The sequence below is a fragment of the Terrapene carolina genome, unplaced genomic scaffold (assembly GCF_002925995.2).
Source record: "Terrapene carolina triunguis isolate 2854851 unplaced genomic scaffold, T_m_triunguis-2.0 Scaffold110, whole genome shotgun sequence".
In the NCBI taxonomy this organism is placed as follows: domain Eukaryota; kingdom Metazoa; phylum Chordata; order Testudines; family Emydidae; genus Terrapene; species Terrapene triunguis.
Window position 1 is genome coordinate 5,737,503 of NW_020664461.1, and position 20,206 is coordinate 5,757,708.

The window sequence follows — 20,206 nt, forward strand, 5'->3', positions numbered from 1 at the left end:
ACAGTAGGCATGTGTCTAGAAGGGGCAAGAGAAATCAAGCAACCTCACTCGCTGAGAGAAATTCCGGGTCATGGTTAATCGGCACCACTTGTGTGTCAACTTCAGGCTGAGACCTGTGCTGTTTACTGCTCCAACACCTGGGGCTCACTTAATGCCCTTAATTTAAAAAGATTCTACTTGACAATCTTAGTACGATACTCTGGTATGCGAATCGCCTAACGAGCCCCTGAGAGCAGGGACGGCTCTAAACCCAAGCCCAACCCCACAGTAGGTGTAAGTGAAGCCTGTTCGCTCCTGCGCTGTGACGTTGGGTAGTTCTAGAGCGAGCCCTTGGAAACACCCCTCTCCATCACCACACGTGCCTCATGTTCCGCTACTTCAAGGCCTGCCTTGCTGACATTTCACCTGGATGTCCTGCTGTCACTTGACCTCAACATGGAAAAGACTGAGCTGTGTATCTTCCCTCCCAGCTCCTGCGTTTCTTACCTCCACTCTCCACTAGTGTCCATCACTCTGGCTAGCAGTCCCTTTGCCCTCTCTCCTGCACCTCCAGGCTGTGCCCAAGTTCTATTTCCTTCCCTACACTATTTTCTAAAACCGGTCCCTTCTTCTCAACCCCTAGTGGCATGATGCTGGTCCACAACCCTCTGCTAACAGGCCGTAATCATTCCTTCTTTGCGACCCTGGAGTCCATCCCAGAAGGCAGTAGCTCATTACCTTCCCTACCTGCCACTCAGCTCTCATCCCGTTTCACAGGGGCGTCTGGAGGAAGAGTGTCACTCCTCTGACTCCCTCTTTCCTGCCCTCAGTAAGTTTCAGTCTTGTACAGCCCTTCATTGCTCTACACAAGACGGCCACTGCCTACCTCTCTGCTCTGACCCTAGTGTGTCCCATTTCACTGTGACGACACCAGATTCAACATTCCCCTCTCAAGGTATTCTTTTAAAATGACCAGGCATGAGATGAAGTAGTCTTGAGGATACAAAGGAAAGAAAAGTGCTCCAAAATCAGAGAAAAACATTTTCAGACATCCATAGATTTTAAGGACAGAAAGGACCATTAGTTCCTAGTCTGCCCTCGTAGTACATTAAATTTCCCCACTTACTCCTCTACTGAGCCCAGTACCTTGTGTTTGGCTAAAGTATATCTTCCAGAAATGCATCCCGTCTGGATCTGAAGACATCAGAGACAAGGACTCTACCACTTCTTTCAGTAGTTTGTTCCACTGGTTAATCACCCCCTCACACAAAATTTGTGCCTCGTTAATAATTTGAATGTGTCTGGCTTCAGCTTCCAGCCATTGGTTTCTGTTCAGTCTCTCACGGCTAGATTAAAGAGCCCTTTAATAGCCAGTCATTTTCCCCCTTGAAGGTACTTGTACAGTGTAATTAAGTCACCTCTCGATCTTCTTTTCCATAGTTAAACAGCTTGAGCTCCTGAAATCTCTCACCTCGAGGCATCTTTTCCAGCCCTCAAATCATTTTTGTGGCTCTTTTTTGCATCCTCTCAAATTCTTAAACATTCTTTTTAAAATGTGAACACCAGACCTGGACATAGTATTCCACTATCAGTCTCACCAGTGCTGCCTGCAGAGGTAAAATCACCTCCCTACTCGTACTCAACACTCCCTGTTTATACATCCATGGATAGTATTAGATCTTTGTGCCACAGCATCACACGGGGCGCTCATGTCAAGGTGTTTGTCCACCATGACCACAAAATCCTTTTCAGAGTCACTGCTTTCCACGATACAGTTCCCCATTGTGTAGATTTGACCCCCTACTCCTTGTTTCTAGCTCAGGGGTTCTCAAACTGTGGGTTGGGACTCCAAAGTGGGTCGCGACCCCATTTTAATGGGGTCACCTGGGCTGGTGTTAGACCAACGGCTTCAGCTCTGGGTGGTGGGGCTCAAGTTATAGGCCCCCCTCCTAGGGCTGAAGCCCTTGGGCTTTGGCTGCCCGCTCCCCTACCCCCCCAGGCGATGGGGCTCAGGCTTTGGCCGCCCCGCCCCAGGGCGGAGGGGCTCGGATTTTGTTCCCCTCCCCCGGCCCCGCCCCAGGGCAGTGGGGCTCAGGTGGTCTCAGGCTTTGGTCCCCCGCTCCTGGGATCATGTAGTAAAGTTGTCAAAAGGGGGATGCAAGCAATGGAGCTTGAGAACCCCTGCTCTAGCTGTATTACTCTGCATTTGGCTGTATTAAACTATATTTTGTTAGGAAATGCGCCACTTACTGTGCGATCTAGAACGCCCTGTATCACTGCCCTGTCCTCACTGCTATTTACCACTCCACTGATATTTGCATCATCTGTAAATCTGATCAGCAGTGATTCTGTATTTACTTCCAGGTCACTGATAAAGTTATTGTTGAATAGGATCAGGCCCATAACTGATCCCTATGGAAACACTTCCATTTTGTGATGAATCCCCACTGACGACTACTTTTCGAGATCTGCCAGTTACCCGGTTCTGAATATATTTAACATGTTTTTCTGATATTTTATAGTGCTGCTTTTTAAAATCAAACGTTTGTAAGGCATTTGAATTATACCACGACCTTACACAAGAATATCCACATTGGGTCAGACCAATGGTCCACTTTTCAGGTATCTAAAAGGGTGTCATAAGGAGGAAGGGGAAAACTTGTTCACCTTAGCCTCTGAGGATAGAACAAGAAGCAATGGGCTTAAACTGCAGCAAGGGAGGTCTAGGTTGGACATTAGGAAAAAGTTCCTAACTGTCAGGGTGGTTAAACACTGGAATAAATTGCCTAGGGAGGTTGTGGAATCTCCATCTCTGGAGATATTTAAGAGTAGGTTAGATAAATGTCTATCAGGGATGGTCTAGACAGTATTTGGTCCTGCCATGCGGGCAGGGAACTGGACTCGATGACCTCTCGAGGTCCCTTCCAGTCCTAGAATCTATGAATCTATGAATCTAGCCCAGTATCCTGCCTTCGGACAGTGGCTGGTGCCAGGTGCTTCAGAGGGAATATACTGAACAGGGCAATTTTGAGTGCTCGATCCCCTGTCGTCCAGTTCCAGCTTCTGGCAGTCAGAGGTTTAGGGACACCCAGAGCATGGGGTTGCTTCCATGACCATCCTGGCTAATAGTTAAAGTAACTCCTCACTTAAAGCCATCCCGGTTAACACTGTTTCGTTATTAGGATGCTGATCTATTCGAGAACATACTTGTTTAAAGTTGTGTAAGATTCCATTATAAGGTTGTTTGGCTCGCCCTGCCCCGCCCGCCTGGTGCTCCTGCTGGGGAGTGGGATGGGGGCGCGAGGGCTTGCCCCATTCCACCCGCCCGGTGTTTCAGCTGGGGAGCGGGCAAGCCCCTGACCCCGCTCCCCAGCAGGAGCGCTGGGTGGGCAGAACAGGGCAAGCCACCATGCCCGACCCCGCTCCCCGGCTGGAACAAATTAGAGGATTGGGCCAAAAGAAATCTGATAAGGTTCAACAAGGACAAGTGCAGAGTCCTGCATTTAGGACGGAAGAATCCCATGCACTGCTACAAACTAGGGACCGAGTGGCTAGGCAGCAGTTCTGCAGAAAAGGACCTAGGGGTTACAGTGGACGAGAAGCTGGATATGAGTCGACAGTATCCCCTTGCTACCAAGAAGGCTAACGGCATTTTGGGCTGTGTAAGTAGGAGCATTGCCAGCAGATCGAGGGACGTGATCGTTCCCCTCTATTTGACATTGGTGAGGCCTCATCTGGAGTACTGTGCCCAGTTTTGGGCCCCACACTACAAGAAGGATGTGGAAAAATTGGAAAGAGTCCAGCGGAGGGCAACAAAAATGATTAGGGGGCTGGCGCACATGACTTATGAGGAGAGGCTGAGGGAACTGGGATTGTTTAGTAGGCAGAAGAGAAGAATGAGGGGGGATTTGATAGCTGCTTTCAACCACCTGAAAGGGGGATCCAAAGAGGATGGATCTAGACTGTTCTCAGTGGTACCAAATGACAGAACAAGGAGTAATGGTCTCAAGTTGCAGTGGGGGAGGTTTAGGTTGGATATTAGGAAAAACTTTTTCACTAGGAGGGTGGTGAAGCACTGGAATGGGTTACCTAGGGAGGTGGTGGTATCTCCTTCCTTAGAGGTTTTTAAGGTCAGGCTTGACAAAGCCCTGGATGGGATGATTTAGTTGGGGATTGGTCCTGCTTTGAGCAGGGGGTTGGACTAGATGACCTCCTGAGGTCCCTTCCAACCCTGATATTCTATGATTCTATGAACGCCGGATGGGTGGAGTGGGGCAAGCCCCCAACCCCGACCCTGCTACGCCCCGCCTCAACCAAGCTTCACAATCATCATTGGGGAGAACAGTATTAAATTGTTTGTTTTAATCTATTTAAAACTTATGCTGTATAGATATATAATGTCTTTTGTCTGGCAAAATAATTTTCCCACTTACATTAATTCCTATGGGGAAACTGGATTCGCTTAACATCGTTTTGCTTAAAGTAGCATTTTTCAGGAACATAACTACAACATTAAGCGAGGGACCTATCTTCCATAAACTTATCTAATTCTTTTTTGAACCCAGTTATAGTTTTGGCCTTCACAACATCCCATGGCAAGCAGTTCCACCATGGGTTGACGGTGTGCTGTGTGCAGAGGTATTTCCTTTTGTTTGTTTTAAACCTGCTGCCTATTAATTTCTAAGCATAATACCTTCTAAGTACATTACATCTACACAGTTACCTTAATCAACTAAACTTGTATTCTTACATCAAAAAAAGGTATCAGGTTTGTTTGACATACCTATTTTCCAACAACCTAACTGGTCTGCAATAGCTAGGTACACTGCTTCTCCTTTTAGACTATTACCACTCTTCCAGTCTCACGCAATTTTCCCAGGATTCCAAGATTCATTAAAAGTTAACAGCAGACCAGAGACCTTCTCAGCCAGCTCTTTTAGGACATCTGGACCCGTTATCCAGCCTGCTGATATAAAAATGTTTCTCCCTTGTGGATACTGTTTAACATCCTCTTTAGTCATTAATGGACTGGAAAACTTAATCATCCTCATGTGAAATGAGTACATCATCCTACTTCTTTCCAAATGCAGAACAGAAATAGCTACTGAACATTTCTGCCTTTTCTGCATCATTAATAATTTTACCATCTTCATCTAGTAATATACCATTCCTCGGGTTTCACCGATACCATAAGGCAGATTATTCCTGGCAGTGTAGTGAGTGATACGGAAAAGGTATAGTCAGGGGTAGAAAAGGACAACAAAGGCAGCTTTAGGGAAAGAGAACTTGCTGGGAAGGGATCTGAAGGTAGTGAAGAGATCCAAGTGGGTGGTGGGGTGACAACTGGTCAGTGAGATGGGAAAGGATGTGGTTATTAATATATTGCACACGATTTAACAAACATTCTGTCTCAATCTATTTGTCCTGTGTTGCTGCTCCCTGTGCTTTGGACTTCCCTCCCCTTCATTTATTTCTGCTCTTCCCAGAAGTAAACCATGATGCCAAGCCAATGAACTGTGCACAGGCCACACCTGGGTCTGTGATTTGCATGTTAAGCCCGTTTGGCTCAGAGGCTGCTCCAGCCTTCCACAGCACTTTCTCCAAAGCACGGCCACCCGCAAGCCTCATTTTTATGCCTATTTGCGCAACAAAAGTGCCTCACTTTATTGGCTATTTTTGGTGATGTCATCAAAAAGCTACTGTGTCAAGCCACCTCACTTGACTCGATGGCCTCAGAGTTTCTCCCTCAGGCGGGGGACGGGGCCTGGAGTAAATCAATTCTACTCTGTCAGGTTTTATTCTTCACTCTGGTTGATTGTTCAATATCTTTACAAGGTGGCCTCAGGGTAGGCCCGAGTCGTTCTCCGATGCAAAGCAACAAAACCCCAAACTGGGCACAAAAAGGAATAACTTTCCCTGCCCCCTTCCGGGGTGTTGTCTTATTACGCTGGCTTCTGGTAGCCAGTCCTTTACCAAAGAACAGTCAGCTTCCTATAAGGAGAACAGACAGCCTTCCATCCAGGAGAGACCTTCTCTCCCTGCTGCAGCTTGCTTCTCCTCCCTTCTCTTCCTCTCACCAGAAGAGGGGTTTTTAAAGATCACCGGCAGCCCTTAATTAGACTCAGGTGTCTCTAATTAATTTGAGGTAACCTATTTTCAGTTTATAGGGAAAAGGGTCTTCCTCATTCTGGGGCTGATATATCTGCCTTCTCCCACTCTCTTAGATCTGTCACACACCTCTGGAGACCACAGGCGCCGCCCCCAGGGGTGCTCAACCCCAGGCCCTGCTCCCACTCCACCCCTTCCCCCAAGCTCCCACACCCCGTCCCACCTCTTCCCGTCCCTCCCCCAAGCACGCCCTATCCCCACTCCTCCCCAAAGGCTGTGGGAGGGGTCGCTGAAGGGAGAGTTTCAGAAGCTGGCTAGTGACCTTGGCTGGAAGGCAGACAGGGCTCTGATCCCCTAAGGGGGCTAGGGTGCCCGGGGACCCCAAGATGAACCTAACTGAGGGGGTCCTGTTGTCTGCGCCTGTAAGACCTGTCTTGGACTGCATTCTTGTCGTCTAAATAAACCTTCTGCTTTACTGGCGGGCTGAGAGTCATGGTGAATCGCAGGGCGCCAGAGGTGCAGAGCCCTGAGTCCCCCCACACTCCGTGCCAGAGCACCCACGGAGTCGACGCCTATACTAGAGATTGATCAGAATCACCACATTCCAGGCGATTTTCTCTCCAGTAATAAACATTTGGACCAGCGTCCACATTAATCTGATTGGCAACAGCTGCAAATCTAACAAAGACGGACAAAACGTGACCCCCAGCAATCCAGATGTCATCTCTTCACGGGGCAGTCCACCTACATAAGAAACCAAATGGGGACTAGGAGGCCAAATGCAGCCAGGCTCCAAAGGGTCAGATGCGTTTCTCTCCCTCCCTTGTTATGGAAGAAGTTGCTCTTTAGCTCCCTATCCTCCGTGTTCACATCAGACTGCGTTGGGTTGCTCAATCGCCATTCGGGAGATAAGGCTTTAAAAGCAGAAAGACTCCTCAATGCAGCAATGGCAGGGTGCCGGACCACACCTCTCCCTAACCCACACCGGCTCAGTAACACTGACTCTCTCAGTCACCACACACCTTAATGGACTCTTAAAACTCTTCCCCCTGCCCCACCCCCCGAAATTACAAGCAAATCTGCTGCTATTCCCGTTTAAACAGGCAATTCCTACCTTTCCCTCCGGGCTTTGGGAATACGCCGAGTCACAGCAGACAGCAATGGAAAAGCTGCTCTGAGGGGCAAGGCCACTAGATTGTGATCGCTTTGCTTTTGCAGGATGATTTTATTCTTGCCGCTCGCCTCAGTGTATGGGGGAGGGGAATGTCTGAGCTCTGTGTTTGACAGGAAGGGGTCAGTGAACTGGGCCAATTCCCTCCATGTATCAGAAGGTCTATTAGGTTTCTGTCACTTCTGAAGCTACTTCTATGTGATGAGGTGTTCACCCGACACTAGCCTAGAAGGGGTTAATGAGGCTAAGATGGGCCAATTAACCAAATAGGCCACAGCTGAGGGGAATTAGGTGGCCCGCAACCCATGAATGATGATGGAGCCCAGCAGAGAAGGAACAGGTGGGACTAGGATAAAGCCAGGAAGCTGGCAGCAGAGAGGGGCTGCAGTGAGGGAGCCTGTAGCCACTTTCTGGACATTAGAGAAGGAAGAAAGGAAACATGGGGGGAGAGGGTGCAGGAAAAAGCTCAGAGAAATGGCAGCAAGGTTTAGGATGGTGCAAACCTAGGCTGCTTATTACAGGATCCTGAGTAGAGTGCAGGTCTGGGTTCCCCTACCAGCCAAGGAGAAAAGTGGCTCCGTCTGGGCAGTGAATGGAAAGACTGCTGGGGACAGCATGTACGGTGAGACTGGGGAGGATTACAGTGACCTGGCCGGAGGGCCAAGCCATGAAGAGAAGCACCCCAAGTTGCAGAGAGAGAGGCGGTGAGGCATGCAAATGAGTGGCAGAAGAGGGCGCTGCACCTGGAAGGAGCTAATCCCCAGAGCAGCCAGAAGGATGCAGCTTAGCAGTAAGTGGACCCTGTTGCAGTCTACACTGCAAGTTAAGGGTGTGGGTCTCCTGCCCACAGAAACATACTTGCGCTAGCACAAAGATAAATAGTAGCATTGCCGGGGTAGCACAGGCAGCAGCAGCAAACACACAACTGAGCCATGCTGAATACACACCTGCCTGAAACAGGTAGGTGTGTATTTGGTACGGCTAAGCCACACCTCCGCTGCTGCTACCCAGTCTGCCATGGGTACCCTGCTATTTACAGTCCGAACTGCAAATGCTAGTGGGTGGCGCTATATCTCCAGGGCAAGGGTGCAAACAGATTAGATCAAGAACTCACCAAGGAGGACAATAGTACAACAGCAGAAATAACACAGCCGTTGATGTACTGTTTCTGTTGAGAGGCAACCCTAAGCTGATCACCCCGCAGGTGAGAAGGGAAAATCTTCATTTCCCCACACGTACACCCTTAGATATTCGGCTAAGTGCAGGCTCATGTGGGTGTGGTGGGCTCTGAAGTGGGTGGAAGCAAAACACTGGACTAGATGGACCTATGGCCTGATCTGATATGGCAGCTGGGAATAAAGAGTAATGAAAACAGTATGATCCCACTGGAGAAAAGCACTTGCTGTGAATCTTTGTTTGGGAAGGAGTCCACACAAATCTCGTAATCATGGTTTTCAAACGACATGTTTTGCTGAATTGTGATATGAAGACAGGGCTAAAATGATCCCATGCAAAATTTTAACATACAGATTCCTTAGTTACCAAGCACAGAAAGAGCATAAGGTCCTAACCATCAGCTTATCCCTCTCTCAGTATGTTTGCTTCATCATTGCTGAAGAATGTTTTTTTAGTAATTGTTATACAGTCAGCATGAAGGAATCACACTGTGAGTGCACATGTATTCACAAAGTAACAATAAGAACACAAGAATATCCACATTGGGTCAGACCAATGGTCCACCTAGCCCAATATTTGATCTTCTGAAAGTGGCTGGTGCCACATGCTTCAGAGGGAGTGAACAGAACAGGGCAATTTATCAAGTAATCCATCCCCAGTCATCCAGTCCCAAGCTCTGGCAGTCAGAGGCTTAGGGACACTCAGAGCATGGGGTTGCATCTCTGACCATCCTGGCTAATAGCCATTGATGGACCTGTCCTCCATGAATTTATATAATTCTTCTTCGAACCCTGTTATACTTTTGGCCTCCACAACATCCCCTGGCAACGAGTTCCACAGATTGACTGGGCATTGTGGGAAGTAGTACTTCCTTATGTTTGTTTTAAACCTGCTGCCTAGTAATTTCATTGGGTTCACACAGTATGTGCAGGGGTAAGTATTGCAGGTGTGGCGTTACGATATTTTCAATCTTATTATCTATTCCTTTCCTAATAGTTTCTAACATGCTGTTCGCTTTATTTTGACTGCTGCTGCACATTGAGCCTATGTTTTCAGAGAACTATCCATGACGACTCCAAGATCTTTCTTGAGTGGTAACAGCTAATTTAGACCCATCGGTTTGTATGCATAGTGTATTACTTTGCATTTATCCACACTGAATTTCATCTGCCATTTTGTTGCCCAGTCTACAGGTCCCCTTTCACTGAGGTTCTCTCTTATATCAGATGAAGAGAATACCCTATTTCACCTTCAGCCTATCCAAACATTACTGAAAAAGCTATTACAAACACTCTGATTCTGTATATAATCTGAAGGAGGGACTCAAAGTTGCACATACTCATATTGATTATGCTGACACTAGTTGCACTGTCACACATCCATGAATTTTACCAAATTTAATTCCCATAGATGCCAAAGGGCTAAGAACTATTATAATAGCGCTGCGTGCACATCCACTGCAGCACTAGGACAGTGTCAGGACTATACAGAGGAACACAAATGTTGTTCTAAAGAGAGACACTACATTCAGACACATTTTCCAGTAAAAATCAATTTAATCTCCAAATATAACGCAACAGCACCAGCAAGGAATCAGACCTGATCTTTGGGGCCTTTGTAGCTCGTTGCCAACTTCTCTACACTGTGGCCTGGAGATGTCAGAGATCAACTCAACTTTCATTTTTTAAGTTCCTCCCCCTTTGCTTTGTGAGACTGTAACTGATATAAGCCAGTCGTGGGGGGTCAAAAGTTTGGCCCTGATTTGTGGTTAAGAGAATACGTAATTCACAGCTTCACTGCAGCTGCTCGGTTCTGACCTTTGGGGTTTATGAAACAAGCCCACTGGCCTCCTGTGTTGTGAAAGGATCTCTGACCAATTTGTGGCTATGAAGACAGGGCCCTTGAAAGCTCCCTTCCCACCCCCAGCCTGCTGAGCTGGATCCTCTGTTGAATAGTCAGCAGGACCTGTGGCCAGAAGAAAGGGCAGCTCACACTATCACCAAACCCCAAACCCTGCAAAATCATGAGATTTTTAAAAAATATGAATGTGGGGGTATCAGTATTTGACTTCTGAATTTTGAATCTCTAGGGACACTGGGGTCACATTTTCAAGCTTTTCTCTGTAACCAGTATGGTTAGAAATTTCCTTTTATTTGAAAGGAGAGCTGAGATGCTCACGTAATCGCTTGATTCTAGGTGCTGGGGCTTTAAATGAGATCCTAGATATTGCGAGATACAATCATGAGAGATAGCAACACTGAGCTCCACAGCAGAAGAGCAAGTGTGCTTTGGTGCACTGAGCAGATCGTCGTCACCGAGGGACTCCTGCTTTCCAATCCTAGCTCTAGCAATGAAATGAAAAGAACAGAACAGAAAGATGAAAGAACAGACTAGAGCAAGGATGGGGGATTGTTATGGCTCAATTCAATCAGAACATTTAAAACTCAACAAGCAAAAAAAGAAGTGGTGAATCGCCTGTTTTGGAGGGCAGGTCTTCAGTAGAAAACATTCCTGGAAGAAGAAGAACCAAGAACCAAACCAAGAAGAAATGCTAGTCATATGCAACTAAGATATGAACACCAGCAGATGGAAAACAACGGAACTGGAAAGCATCTGCTATAAGCAGCTACTTGACCATTCAGGTTTCTGTTCACATAAAAGCTTTGTCTATCCAGTTTTACCTTAGTGTGTGTGTCTAAAGCCGGGGTAGACAACCTATGGCACGCGTGCTGAAGGTGGCACACGAGCTGATTTTCAGTGGCACTCACACTGCCCGGGTCCTGGCCACTGGTCCGGGGGGCTCTGCATTTTAATTTAATTTTAAATGAAGCTTCTTAAACATTTTAAAAACCTTATTTACTTTACATACAACAATAGTTTAATTATATATTATAGACTTATAGAAAGAGACCTTCTAAAAACGTTAAAATGTATTACTGGCACGTGAACCTTAAATTAGAGTGAATAAATGAAGACTCGGCCCAGCACTTCTGAAAGGTTGCCGACCCCTGGTCTAAAGCTACATCTACACTGCAGCCTGTGTCGGCAGAACTTAAGTCGCTCACACTTGTGGGCCCCCCCCCAGCAACATAAGTTATACCAACATGAGCGCTCATATGCACAGCGCTATGTCATTGGGGGAGCTTCTCCCGCTAGCATAGCTTCTGCCGCTCGTGGAGGTGGGCTTTTTATGCCTCCTGTTAGCATAGAGCGTTTTCACCAGACACACTGCAGTGGAGCAGCTGTATTGGTACAGCTGCCGCTGTGCGTATAGACATGGCCTTAGATGTTGTTGCCTCTTTATTTGCTTGAGTTCACAAGCTTAATTCCTAAAAGGAAGAGAAATAAGATGAACAAAAGAGGCGCTACAATGCAGGAAAATAATAGCTATTTACCTCAAAAAAAAAAAAAAAAAGGTAAGTAGAGCTTCAACTGCTTAGTTTGTTTACAGTAGCACAGGAGTTTTACTTCTTACAGCCCATTAAGCCTGTTGCCACACTCCCATCCCCCCCTCCAGGCCCCTAACACACCACATGAATACAGATTGGAAAACACAAAACCTCTGCTGATGAACTGCTGAGAAAAGGTTTCAACGCGGCTGGTATTAACAGTGCAAATTTCCAACCTTCTTCTATTTATATCAAGGATAATTGGTGACTAGAAATATTTGCATTGCTAATTTTCCTCCATTTAGAACAAACCCCGGGTCCCAGTAATATGGTTTAATAGCTGCCCCCTCTCGTCTTTCTTCTTAAGGAGTTTTTTCTCTCCATTTATTAATAAGTTCCAAAACAAAGAGCCCATTGTATCATAGCTCCATTATTACAAAGTTTGCTGCACTAACAACAACATAAACTTGACATTCGCCAACCTAACCAGGAGCCAAAACAGAAAACGCAGAGGGGGCTAGGAAGAACGGTAATTAAAAACTGTTACTCTGTGTGTGACTGTCACCTTATTATGAATTAATGGAAAAACGTGTGACCATTTCCACCACGGACAATGCTGTGCAAATCTTAATTACTGCGTAAGGCACTTACATTGTTAAGCAATAGGTGCCCTAGAAATACCTCAGGAAGATTTGAACTGGATGGCTAAACTATGCTTTCATTGCCATTAACAAGGGACATTACATCCCTTTAATTGGAGTTCCCTGAAGGTAAAAATTCTGTTATATATTCCCGTTCTTCATCTGTCTTCATTCACCCATGAGGCTTTGGGAACTGATTAGCAGGCTCATATAGTAGAGTTTAGAGCCCTCCAAAAAGGCAATCATTGTACGTGCCTCAAGGGAAAAAATACATAGAGTGCATTTGACTTCAACCAGCAGCTCCTTTTCACATAACAAACGAGACACTGTCAAGTCCCTTCAGAATCACTTTAAAATAGATGAGGCAGATTTGGGGCCTAAAAAGAAAGCTTGCTTTTCTGGTCTACTGGATTTGCATGTAATGCCCAGTGAAAGCATTTGTGTTGCATACCAAATTAATCGTGTCCTTGCCAAGATAGTAGCTGATAATATTTCATCATCGTCACCTCATGAAGTCATTCGATCCATAAGCAAAATCCGGTAACTGGCATTTAAACAGGAAGTTCCCCAAAAGTATTCACAACATGTACCTAATTAATCCCATCACATGTCAAAGTCGGCAAGGAACGTCACTGCCACGTCATAGAGAAACGTGCTCTGTCATTCAGCTGAGCTGTCACCTGACATCACAGTGCCAGTAGTGAATTTGCCTAGGGGGAAGGAAGTTACACAGCTTCTGGGTACTGTGGTGAGTCACTGAATAAGGACTTTGCTGATTCACTTCAGCTATACTGTCTTATGGCCAACTGTGTCATGTCTGAACTGAAGGATGCTACTCCCTGAAGCAGCACAGAACAGGAAGAGCACAAGAATTCAAAGCAGCAGCAATTGAATTGCAAAGGAGGCAGCCTGAGGCTGCATTACCACCTATAATTATCAGCACTACAAAAGTGACTTTCAGTGACTCTGGCCTGGTCTACACTCACAGTAAACTACCTTGCATCGACCTACCCGTTGAAGCATCTTCATTAAAATTTGGCTCCCGCCGATGTGAGTGCCTCTCGACACCGATTTAGGACCACTACCTCCGTGAGTGGTGTAGCATTGATGTAATTTGGTCAAAGCAGTGTCAGTATAGACATTGCATTGCTCCATCCTACAATGCTTCACATTGACAATACAATCGATACAAGCGCTCCTGGTGAGGTCGCACACTGCCAACACAAGGAGCCATGTGTGCACACACAAGCAATTTAATAACTGCAGTGGCTGTATGCTGATGTAGGTAAACACAATTTTGTAGCGTAGACGGGCCTGTGAAAAAGATTTGGGGGTCCTGGCGGATAATGAGCTGATCCTGAGCTCCCAGTGTGATGCTGTGGCCAAAAGAGCTAATGTGATCCTGCGATGCATAAACAGGGGACTCTCAAGTAAGAGCAGAGAGTTTATTTTACCTGTGTATTTGGCACAGGTGTGACCGATGTTTTAATAATGTGTCTAGTTCTGGTGCCCAACAATTCAAGAAGGATGTTGATAAATTGGAGAGGGTTCAGAGAAGAGGCACGAGAATGATTAAAGGATTAGAAAACCTGGCGCTTAGTGATAAATTAAATCGCTTAAGCTCTTTGTGTCTAACAAAGAGAAGGGTACGGTGTGACTTGATTACAGTCTGTAAATACCCACACGGGGAACAAATATTTAACAGTGGGTTCTTAAATCTAGCAGAGAAAAGCCTGCCACGATCCAATGGCTGGAAGCTGAAGCTAGGCCGATACAGACTGGAAATAGGTTTTAGTGGTGAGAGTAGTTAACCTTTAGAACAATTTACCAAGGGTTCTGGTGCGGTTTCCATCACTGGCAATTCTTAAGTCAAGATGGGATGTTCTTCTAGAAGCTCTACTCTAGGAATTATTTGGGGGCAGTTCTCTGGTCTGTGCTATGCAGGAGGTCAGACTAGATGATCATAACAGTCTCTACTGGCCTGGGAATCTAAGAAAAAGGCAAACACAGCCTGGTAGTGCAGTAAGCCAAGTGCATAATCATTCTCTCCAACAGGTGGGTGTGAAGGATCTAATACTAATCCCCAAAGCTAGAAGCCCAGGAATCCTTTGAGTAAAACTTCCTTTGTTATGATAACTGAATCCACATGGGTAGCTCCAACAGAGTTAGAGATTGCAGGAGGACAGCTAACTGAAAGGATATCACCAAGCTAAAGCCATGGAGGCTCTGAGAAGAGACAAATAAAACATGGGTGTTTTTCTGTCCTTTGCCCTAACACACTATTTCCCGCCATACTTATAGAAATATCATAATCTCCTGAAGAAATCAGTTCTCTCAACAGATTTTATTAATCCCTGAAATGATATCCTTACTCTGATATACTCAGCAATATGACCCAGGTAAGGTTTGGAAACTTAAAAGAAAGATACAGACATGTTTCTCAGCACAGTACACTAGAAAAATCTCAAGAAGTTTAAGATAAAACATTAATCTGAGATAAAGTTTATCATTCAAATTCTATGTCTCTTGCTCTCAGAAACCATTGCATCTTGCTAAAGAGCAGATTCTGTGATCTCACAGTCCAGTGTCAGTTTCCGTATTATCCTAATCAGAAAAATAACCTCATGAATTTAAAAAAATATATATTCTAAAACAAGATGGTCCAATAAGTTCATCCCCTGCAGCAGGAAGGGATGGATTTCATTATTTAGGTACAACTTTCATAATTTGCTTCCAAGGAGTTATGGCAGAAAACAGTCTTCCTGCACTGTATCTGCAGAACTAGTTTTAGAAAGGAGTGGTAGGATCTCTTCAACTATGTACAAAACAGTCACTCATAACCTCAACTCTGACTTATTAAATCTGTTATTTCATCACAGAACATATTTTGGCTACACATAATACAACCCATGTGGGGGGAGGGATAGCTCAGTGGTTTGAGCATTGGCCTGCTAAACCCACGGTTGTGAGTTCAATCCTTGAGGGGGCCATTTAGGGAACTGGGGTAAAAATCTGTCTGGGGATTGGTCCTGCTTTAAGCAGGGGGTTAGACTAGATGACCTCCTGAGGTCCCTTCCAACCCTGATATTCTATGATTCTACATCTCATTAATATCTGTGTATGGTTTAGTTTAGTAATGTGTACTGTATAGCTGACCTAATTTTTTGAAAGATATAATGTATGTATGTAAAAGTTTATGTCCTGATAAGGTCAGACATTTTGAGTATGTAATAAACAGTGTGCACTCCCTGTGCATGGTGGTATATGCCACATGAGAATGCAAAGATTGCAACTGTCTTTAAATCATCAAATAATACTGTGTTGGAAGCCTGGAGTTAAAGTTGTGCATTGCCGTGTGATTGTCATTTTTTCATGTGTGCCTGTATTGAAACTAGAGAGGGTATTAAGGTGATGGTGTGTGTCATGCCAGCAGTGCTAATTCTTGGAGACTGATACTGTGAATGTAGCCTTAATTTATGCTTGCCTTGCTTTTCCAGTGTTGTGCTGAGAGGAAATACACTTGATCAACCTAAATTCTAAGGGCATGGTTACACTGGGGAAATCTTCCAACCTATCAACCAATTTTAAAACTGGTTACCAGCTATAGCATACACCATTTTCAGCTGGTCTTTAAACCTGTTTGGTAAACACAGGCCAGGATACCTTAAACCACCTACTACAAGGTATATGCTTTGTCTTTAACTCATTTAAAGTTGATTTAACTGGGTCAGTTTTTAACTGTGTTAAAAAATTTCCCAAGTACAGACATGTCCTAAGCTATCAACAGGTTGTGTGTGGGAACAGAGAAAGTGGTTTGATGCATTCTTTTCCAGGACATGTTGCAGCAACTCCAGCACTTATTCCGTGGAGTTTACAAGAGGTACGATTTATGGCATGTGCACATTCCAGCCAAGATGATGTGGCATGGTGACTTCAAAACATTCAGGAATCATTCTGATGGGGTATGTGCGTGTGCAGGGGGAGAGGGCGGTAGGGAAAAACTCCCTTGTCTATTCACTCATTTTTCTGTCCTCTGAAGGTAAAGGGCATTGTAGGAAGAAGTCTCATTTAAACATGCTCCATTCATAATCTCAAGGACTCCTGGGCACCCTGCTCCTTCTACTGGAGGACAGGCTCTGGTTGACTAATATTCCTTCTCAGCAAGGAATATCAGTCTGCACGAGAGCTTTCTAAATGACGACAGGATGTTCGTTCAGTGCACCCTGGCCTTCCAGCGGGCTCGTCTATCCTTCTCAAGTGCATGTCAACCGAAATAATGGAGATTGCAGGACTCTGGCTGCCAATCCTTCCTGGGCCTCTTCATTTTTGTCTTATGAAAACATAACAACTACCATTTCTTAGGCAATAAATGACTAATATTGCTATCACCTATGTGTTATTTCCCTCATGCAAGACAAAGATTTAGAGCAGCCTAGTAAATCTGTTCACAAAGAGATTGCTTTAATCCAGAAATTAATCTGCTACCTCGCTTTTCAAAAAAGGCAAAGAAAGTATCAGTTAACATAATTGGAAGGGAACTTGCTGGCTCTGCAAATTTCTCCTCACCAACTTGCAGTAATGAGGAGTTCCTCTCAAAGGCCTTTTGTGGACAGTATTTCTGACAGGTTTCAGAGTAGCAGCCGTGTTAGTCTTTATCCGCAAAAAGAACAGGAGTACTTGTGGCACCTTAGAGACTAACAAATTTATTAGAGCATAAGCTTTCGTGCATTCGAAGAAGTGGGCTGTAGCCCACGAAAGCTTATGCTCTAATAAATTTGTTAGTCTCTAAGGTGCCACAAGTACTCCTGTTCTTTTTACAGTATTTCTGAACAGCTATTGAGATAGCAATGCACTGAAGGAGAATTTGTCAATGTTGTAGAAATATTGTAACTGGGCTTTTCTCTCTGGAGTCAAAGTAATCTGAATTGAATTAAACTGGGTGTTTGTATTCTAGCCACAAGGAGAGGGAAGTGCTGCAGCTCTATGCACAGCCTCTCCTGGCATGCTCCTCTCTGGATGCTGGCTTTTTAACTCTGGGAGGAGTAGTCAGAGGCAGCTCTCAAATGGCCACTTTACTTGCATTCTTGCATGTTGTCACTCCCTTCCAAAGCCCATATTTATACAAGTCTTGAGGTTTTGCTGTGCTCAGCCTTACAATGCCTAACTGTTTTAGGACCCTACATCTCACGGGCACCTAGGAGCCAAACTCCCATTGACTGTTGATGAGGTTTAGATTCCTAAGGGCCTAAATCACTTTTGAAAATGAGATCTCAGCTCCTCAATCAGTTCAGCACCGCAACCCTGAGTGCGGCAGCACTGACCTGCCTTTACAAATCTGGACCTACCTGCACTGGCTCTCCTGGCACCTTCACCACGCATGTGGAAGAAAAGACAGACTAGCATTTCGTGGGGGCTTAGAAGAAAATGAAAGAAGAGTCTCTCATTTGCTTCAGTAAGAATCTCCCGGCACTCCAAGGCTGGTTATTTGCTTCCCCGGGGGAAGAGGTTGAAGGAAAGCAGCCTGAGCATCCTTCCCACCTTCCGGAGGAGCAGGACCACCTCAGGTAATGCAGGCTGATTTATAACATGATTGCAAAGCGTACTGCATGTTTGTGTAAGTAAAACAGTCCAGCCCTGAAATAAATGAAAAACGGTGTGAAAGGTAAAAAAGAGAGGCAAGAAGAAAAGATGGTAGGGAGCAATCAAGGCCCTGGAAGCAGAGAAATCTTTTCCTAGGCACAAGCATATCTAGATGACACCTCCCAGCATGCTCAAGAGAAAAGGAACGGACTATTCGAGGCAAGTAAAGCCCTCAGTGCACCAGTTTATCACAGCTGGTTCTAAACCTTACCCGATAAGACTATTAGCTTCTGAAGTTACATCAGGGAACGAGACCCAGGAGTAGGAACCTAGAGAGCATACTCCATTTCAAGAGCATTTAATGTGCAGCACCGATTTCTCTCATGATTACCAAAAGGTCATCTGACAAACAGTGGTGAGCTCTTTCATACTGCAGCTAGTCAACCTTTTCCCCAGCAGAAGCTGCTGTATTCGATTATTTAAAAATATTTATGTTCCTTGACGACAACCGCTGCTCAGCAGTGCCCGCCAATGTCTCCAGTTTATTACGTTGATAGCAAATGTTTTAGTGTTGACATCTCCTGAAATTTCAGTGAAGATAAATTGCATTAAACACTAAAACATTATTTACAGGTGGAAAATAGACTAACTTCATAGACACCGGCAAGCAGGGCATCTCCAGTTACAGAGTGGCAGGGACTGCAGCAGAGAGCTCTGTTTAATAAGGAAAAATCAATTGGCATTAACAGAAAAAGCCACCTTTCCTTTCCTTCTCAGCTACAGAAACGCTGTTAGACACGCTACACCAAGACACGGCACTGGGCAAAAGCTGCACTTCTGGCTTATGCAAATGAGTTCTGCTCCAAGCCACTCCATGTAGAACTAGCACGCCTGTGAATATCCTCTGCAGGTATGTGACCTAGGCAAACAGATCCTGCTGGTTTCTCCTTTTGTTAGCAAACATGCATAAGACAAATACTGCCAACTCCCTCTACTCCCCTCCCACATTTGCATCCAACTATGCAGCTTGGAGCCATGAGCAGGAACTCCCTGTCCTGTTCCTGTCACGTTACTCCCTGGCCCTCTTTCCTGCTCCCTGAGATACAGAGGTTCATGATATGTACGTAATTGCTCTAATTTTCTACACATCCCTTAGGGAGAAAGAATATTTCTCCTTTTAAAGGATATTAGTAACCCTCTGGCAATTCCATTTATCTCATCAGCACAGTGAGTATTAGCGTTCTCTTTCTCTCTCTCTCTCTCTCACACACACACACACACCTCTCACTGAGCACCTGCAGAGACAATGGGAGTGCGAGAGTACGTTATACACAAACACTTACAGCAGCTGAGACAAGGCCCGCACAAAACAACAGAGAACCGTTTCATAAACACTGCCGAGCAGATACTCCGTCATATTGCAGGATTAACACTGTGCATATTTTATTTATTGAACAGACAGTAGAGATATGCTGATTGATTTGCCAGAGCTAAAAGGTTTCAAGACACTGCGGGTGCAGCAGAGCAAGAAATGGGTTAAAGCTACATTTTAAATGGAAATCAATCCCGTAAAAGCCCTTTCTCTGTTTGTGTACGTCCCCCCCCCCCCCCAACGCAGAGAGAAGATAGAGGATAGCACTCTAACCATTCATTTAACAACTACTTATTCATTACAAAATTAGAAAACATCCTGAGTTTTCCAAGAGTAAATGGAAAAATTAATCTCTCTCCCACTCTCTACCCCCACCCCATTATCATGGTTTAACTTTCTTGGGACACGTCCACACTAGAAACTTAAGGTTGACTGTGGTGGTGCATGTCCACACTGCCCTCCTTGGGACGGTGGTGTGCGTCCTCAACAGGAGCACTTCCCTCGACCTAAGAGGGGCAGTGTGGAGAGCTGAAAGCTGGTCTCTCAGCTCCGCTGGCAGCTCCCTGCCAGAAGTCCAGCTGTACCACAGGCTCCCGAGGTCCCGGTGGGCTGCCCCTCCCTCTCGGCTCCCCGCCCCCCTGCCCGGGGTTTCGCGTCTCCCCGTTCCACACTGGGAGAGGGAGAAGCCGCCCATGGCGTCTTGCCCCCGGGAAGCGGGGTCCAGATGCTCCAGCTTCTCAGACCCTCCCCCCACCTGCTCCCTGCAGGGAGCTGGGCAGCCTTGTCAATG

General features: G+C 45.6%; 1 protein-coding gene across 1 annotated transcript in view; it reads right to left on the reverse strand.

Annotated features, from left to right (window-relative positions):
* PTPRF (protein tyrosine phosphatase receptor type F) overlaps positions 1-20,206 on the reverse strand; it is a 397,824-nt gene that overhangs the window by 184,274 nt on the left and 193,344 nt on the right. The gene's annotated exons all lie outside the window — the stretch shown is intronic.